At 48.0% G+C, this 6,000-nt stretch overlaps 1 protein-coding gene across 1 annotated transcript in view; it reads right to left on the reverse strand.

Annotated features, from left to right (window-relative positions):
* LOC138282652 (membrane-spanning 4-domains subfamily A member 15-like) overlaps window positions 1–5,010 on the reverse strand; it is a 189,578-nt gene extending 184,568 nt beyond the window's left edge. Inside the window, exon 1 of the mRNA XM_069220452.1 lies at window positions 4,870–5,010. The gene's annotated coding sequence lies outside the window, so the exon portion shown is untranslated. The remainder of the gene's footprint in view (window positions 1–4,869) is intronic.
* Window positions 5,011–6,000: the final 990 nt, after the last annotated feature.

The following is a 6,000-nucleotide window of genomic DNA, read 5'->3' on the forward strand; positions in this document are numbered from 1 at the left end:
ACACTCTAAGATACTTTGGCATATTGTCATAAAAATAAAGTACCTTTATTTTTAGTATAACTGTGTATTGTGTTTTCTTATGATATTGTGCATATGACACTAAGTGGTACTGTAGTAGCTTCACCCGTCTCCTAGTTCAGCCTAAGCTGCTCTGCTAAGCTACCATTATCTATCAGCCTAAGCTGCTAGACACCCTATACACTAATAAGGGATAACTGGGCCTGGTGCAAGGTGCAAGTACCTCTTGGTACTCACTACAAGCCAGTCCAGCCTCCTACACAACCTCCGAGACTTTTGAGATCAGCTTCTAGATTTATGATCAAAGTCCCACGCTGCAAAAAAGCGAGATGGGGAGATCGCGCTTTTTCGGTGCAAGCATCCAGACTCTGGAATGGTTTGCCGCTTCCGATGCAACAAATACGGAACCATTTGGCCTTCAGAAAGTGCCTTAAAACCTGGCTCTTCGCAAACTAATTAGTAGTATCATTCTGGAATAATTTTTTCTGCATTTATGGTCTGCATAGCGCTTCGATGCTCCAGCCAGAATGCGCTCTATAAATAATTCAATACAATACAATACAGTGTGGAAACTGTTGCAGTTGCTGGTTGGAGCTGAAGTTGCAGAGGAAAAGTATCCCTTGTGGATACTTTGTTGCTGTTACAGCGGTTCCTGGAGCAGGCTGCGGTTGATCCAAGGTCAGGGGATGAAGTAGTAGTTGCAGAGGATTCCTGAAGGAAACTTGCAAGCAGAATCTGAAGAGAATCCACATGAGAGACCCTAAATAGCCCTGAGAGGGGGATTGGTTACCTTATCAGGTAAGGATTATCAGGAGGGGTCTGTGACATCACCTGCTGGTACTGACCACTCAGAGCCCTCCAGAGTGCCCCCACACCTTGCAAAGCAATATTGCTGAAGTCTGGGACACACTGGATGAGCTCTGGGCACCAGCCCTGGGGTGGTGATGGACAGGGGAGTGGTCACTCGCCTTTCCTTTGTCCAGTTTTGCACCAGAGCAGGGGACAAAGGGTTCCTGGACCAGTTCATGCAAGGAGGACACCATCTGTGCCCTTCAAAGCATTTCCAGAGGCTGGGGGAGGCTACCCCTCCCCAGCCTATAACACCTATTTCCAAAGGGAGAGGGTGTAACGCTCTGTTCTCAGAGGAAATACTTTGTTCTGCCTTCCTGGGACTGAGCTGCTCAGTCTCCAGGAGGGCAGATCCCTGTCTAAGAGGTGGCAGCAGCTGTAGCTGCAGTGCAAGCCTCAGAGAGCTGGTTTGGCAGTACTGGGGGTCCATGGTGGAGCCCCCAGGATGCATGGAATTGGCTCCCCAATGCCAGATTTGGAATGGGGGGACAATTCCATGATCTTACACATGTTATATGGCCATATTCGGAGTTACCATTGTGAAGCTACATATAGGTATTGACCTATATGTTGTATACGCGTGTAATGGCATCCCTGCACTCACAAAGTCCCCGGAAATGGCCCTGAACTTTGTGGGGGCACCTTTGCTAGTACAAGGGTGTCCTCACACTTAGTAACTTTGCACCTAACCTTCAGCAAGTGAAGATTAGACATATAGGTGACTTATTTCACACAAGCTGCAATGGCAGGCCTGTGGAAGGGTTTGTCTGAGCTCCCCATGGGTGGCAAAAGAAATGCTGCAGCCCATATGGATCTCCTGGAACCCCAATGCCCTGGGTACCTAGGTACCATATACTAGGGACTTTTAAGGGGGGGGTCCAGTGTGACAATTGAAATTGGTAAATTAAGTCTCTAGCCTACAGTGACAAATTTAAAAACAGAGAGAGCATAAGCGCTGAGGTTCTGGTTAGCAGAGCTTCAGTGACACAGTCAAGCACTACTGACAACACATACATTAGGCCACAAACTATGAGCATTGGGGTCCTGGCTAGCAGGATCCCAGTGAGACAGGCAAACTTACATATAGGTTTTTATCTACGAGCACTGCGGTACTGGCTAGCAGGATCCCTGTGACACAGTAAAAACACACTGACACACACTCACAAACAGGCCAAAAGTGGGGGTAACCATGCGGGAGCGCCCTGCATGCCCATACCCTTGGTTGTTCTCCACTGCTCGGCTGGACTAGAGAGTGAGAAACATTGAGTGATCAGATGACTGCCCACACATTTGGAGCATTCATGTTTGAATTTACATGGGTGTCTGGAACAGAAATCCTTATTGAAGTTCCAACATGCCTCTGTCGGCTTGTATACTACTGGCAAGCCACTTGCGGTGTGCGTAGATGCCGTGGACTGTGAAGACTCCATCCACTGCATCCACGATTCTGGATCTACATCCCCCCATGGCTTAACCGGATTGACACTCACCCTCGCCCTGAAGTCCTCATCATAGTTCAACCATGCAAAAAAACTAAAATGCTTGTGGGCCTTAGGTATAATGTCCATATATTTGAACAATGCTATGGCCCTGTCCTGGAATTTCTGCCAATAAATTCTTGCGAATATCAGGAATGCCGAGGTCCAATTATCCATTGTTATTGGTACTCGCGGTCAGTGAGCTAACTCCCACTCCTCTTCTTTGGAACCCTCCTTGGCCTGTATATTTCTATGCAAATACTTAAAAACATCTATATACTCGTGCCGCCATATCCTCGCCTTTGTCTTCTCTGCAATATGGGAGCCCAAAGGCATCGTAAGCCCATGTAGGGGAGGCGCTTCTTATGCCCCCCTCCTTCCTTGTCTTCCGTTCCCGTACCATCCCAGACTGCCTTGTCCCCCATCTCGCCCGTGGCGGTAATGCCTGAGTCCTTTGTCTGTGTGCTGTCACCCTCCTGAGGCACCCTTGCTGCAGGTGTCTCATGCACAGAACAATCTCCTACCCCAATAGACTTGTATGTGCTAGCCCCGACAGCACCTGCCCCTTCCCCTCACACTGACCACCATTCTCCCTTACCTTTGCCACGGGAAACCAGGGGCTGCATTCCTCTCCTTGGCCCATGACCACACACCTGTCCTCAGACCACCTCCTGCGCCTCACCACCGGCCCTGTTCCCCTGTAATACAGAAAACGAAGAGGGGGTTGCACCACTCTTGCACCTTTTCCCCCTCCCTTTACCCCCGCTCACCTCAGTGTCATGTATCTTCCCGTCCTCCCACTCATCCATCTCTTCCTCATAGTCGAGTTCCACCACATCATCCTCATCCATCTCCCACTTGCCGTCATCTCCACGGACCTCCATCATATTGGTTAACATTTCCAGCACCTGTGCCCCATGGCGTAAGCCATCTTCGTGAAGACCTCACTCCGGCATCATAGAGAAGGCCGCTGAAGACCCCTCTAATGCGTCAGGCCAACGTCCTAAGGCCGTATTGCGCCCGGTTGGCATCACCTTCTTACTGCCAGTCTCTATTACTGGCATTGACTCTCCACGCTTTTCATGGCCGTGTGCGCCACTCGTGCTCATTGCGCTGCCAGACCCCCAGCCACACAGGCCTCCTGACCACTCGCTGCCTCTACATGGGGCACCCTGACCCAGCTGCCTCGCCCTCCTGCAGGGCCCAATGGTCTCTCCATGTCCCGTAACCTCCGATGGCCTCTTTTGTTGTCATCCTCTTCCCCATGACCCTTCCCTGTCTCTGCATAACTGGGTCCACCTCTCTTCCATTTCTGCCACCATGCACCTCTGTTCCTGGATCCTGGTCTCCAAGTCCCAAGCATCCCCATCCCCAACCATGTGCTGGCCCTCTCTGCTTCCCAGGGGACCCTCCTCTGCTTCAGGTGACCCACAGGTGTCAATTGCTGCCGCTACCCCTCCCGACGTGACCCGCGTCATGCCGACCCAGGCCTGGTCTAAAACACAAGGCCTGAGGAGGTCGGCTCGGCCGGCTTTGCCCAAAACGCAAAGCACAGTCCTAACAGCCTCCGCGTTGTGGCCTGTTGCCATGGCGCCAAGGCTTCCTACCTTTTATGCACTGAAACTACTATTCCCCCGGGACCAGCCAACTTCTGCACTGCACGATAAGCTAGCGCAGAAGAGGCTGGTCCCTCCCCTTCAGCCCTATAAACCCACTCCCTTTGTCCCACCCCCACTTACCCATAGCCAATCCCATCCGCTTCCTGTCACTTCTGCTTCCCGAATGATCCAGCGGAGAGACTGGACCGTGTCGGGACCCTCCATTGGCAGTGCACAGCAAGCGAGGAAGGTCTGATTTTTATTATTAATAATTATTTCTTCACATTTGAGCACTTCATTAATCCCAAAGTGTCAAGGAATTCTGCAAATGCGTGACACAGCATTGAAGACACTAGCACTAAAATACGTTAGTCTAACTCCCAGTGCATGGTACTGGGCAGATCTAGCAATGTTGCGTGCTCCATTGAGTTCTGAGCTCAGAGCTCCGGGCGTCTAACGGCTGGTATAGGACTTTTTCTCAAACATTTCAAAGTTTGTCTTTGGGTTTCTCCCTTTTTATTTAAGTACATTACACTACCTGTTAGTAGAGGCCCTTACCCGTGTTATAGGCCCGAGCCACACAGGGCGTTTAACCACGGATATAGCCCTTGCCAGAGGGGCTATGAGGCTATATTATAGTTGAGCAGCTACTTTTGTTATCAATGATGAGTAGAGGAGTCATATTGGACTAGATTAAGGAAATTAGAGACACTTTTACACATGAATGGCAGACTCCAATCTATTGTAGCAGATTATATAAAGCATTTTATTATTACTGGTGGCTAGTAATGTCGCGGCTAGAGTGACATAAGAAAATTACAGACAGATTTTGTGTACAATGATAGCGTCGCACTATATAAATTATATATAAATATATCTAATTATAATTCCTTAAAAAGACACGCGTCATTGTTAGTTTTACTCACCCTCTCCTATGCTTGCGTATGTTCGTATTCTTTGATTCCTTTACGCCTCTTTAGGGTCCTTCCTTACAGATCCTCCTGCTGAGTGTCTTTTTCCTTCACTATTCACCTTCTAAATGTCAAATTTCACCACCTCTCTCGTCTACGTTATGAAAAGGTAGGTAAGGTGTGGCTATGCTTTCCAGCAAGCTATGAGGAAAAGAACAATTACAAAAAAATGTTTCGCAAATTCCAACCCGTGTTCAGGGTTGTGTTTTTTTTTTTTTTTTTATTTAAGGTAAACTTGTGGCACCGCCTTATTTGAAACGCTGCCTTCCTCCTTTTCATCTCGTTCTCTCGGTATCTGCCTTTTTCTGGCCTCCTCCTGAAAGTCACATGTGTAAACTGACCCTGCTCTCTAAGGCAGAAACGTGAGCGCAATGTGTGTGACGTAAGCGAGAGAGAACAGTTGTAAGACTTGTTTTGGCCCTTGATAATGAACGTGTCATATAGCTTGAAGTGGCTCTTAATAAACAGCACTGTTTCCCCTTCCTGAATAGTGTCGGCCGTCTTTGTTTCAGTTGACGAAAACGCTCCTTCATTGGTTTAATATTTGCTAAGGACATTTTAAACTAAAATTAAGTATATGTTCTAGTTGCTTGTTACAGTCATTTTAAACAAATGGTTCTTTTTCTCTGTCTATGGATGTGTATAGCGAGCAAAGACAAAAGGGAGCAAAGGTTGTAGAAGTGAGGGAATGTGGGGGGAGTTCAAGTGACAGGAATCAGGGCCTGGCGGTTCTTTAGTGATCGAGATTACGAGAGGCCAGTGTTTTTATGTGAAGCAGAAAATAATAATTGAAAATTCTTCTCAATCTTTGCATCCCCTGACTGTTGTTTTAGCGTCTTACGTGCATTTGATTGACTCGGCAGATCATACAGTGGTTTGGGCAAGCTTATGATGGGCCCTGACTTGCTGATGGTCTTTCGTTGCAAGTGAATTCCCTGCTTTCCTAATATTGGGTTTGCTTTGTGATGATGGCTTGCTTACAGAAGTTGTCTGGAAAAATTACACTAATCTGATACGAATGATGGGATGTTGAGCATGGGGAGAATGGGAACGTCTCAGAAGTGTTGTGCTTTCAGTTTAGCACTG

The sequence above is a fragment of the Pleurodeles waltl genome, chromosome 2_2 (assembly GCF_031143425.1).
Source record: "Pleurodeles waltl isolate 20211129_DDA chromosome 2_2, aPleWal1.hap1.20221129, whole genome shotgun sequence".
Classification (NCBI taxonomy): domain Eukaryota; kingdom Metazoa; phylum Chordata; class Amphibia; order Caudata; family Salamandridae; genus Pleurodeles; species Pleurodeles waltl.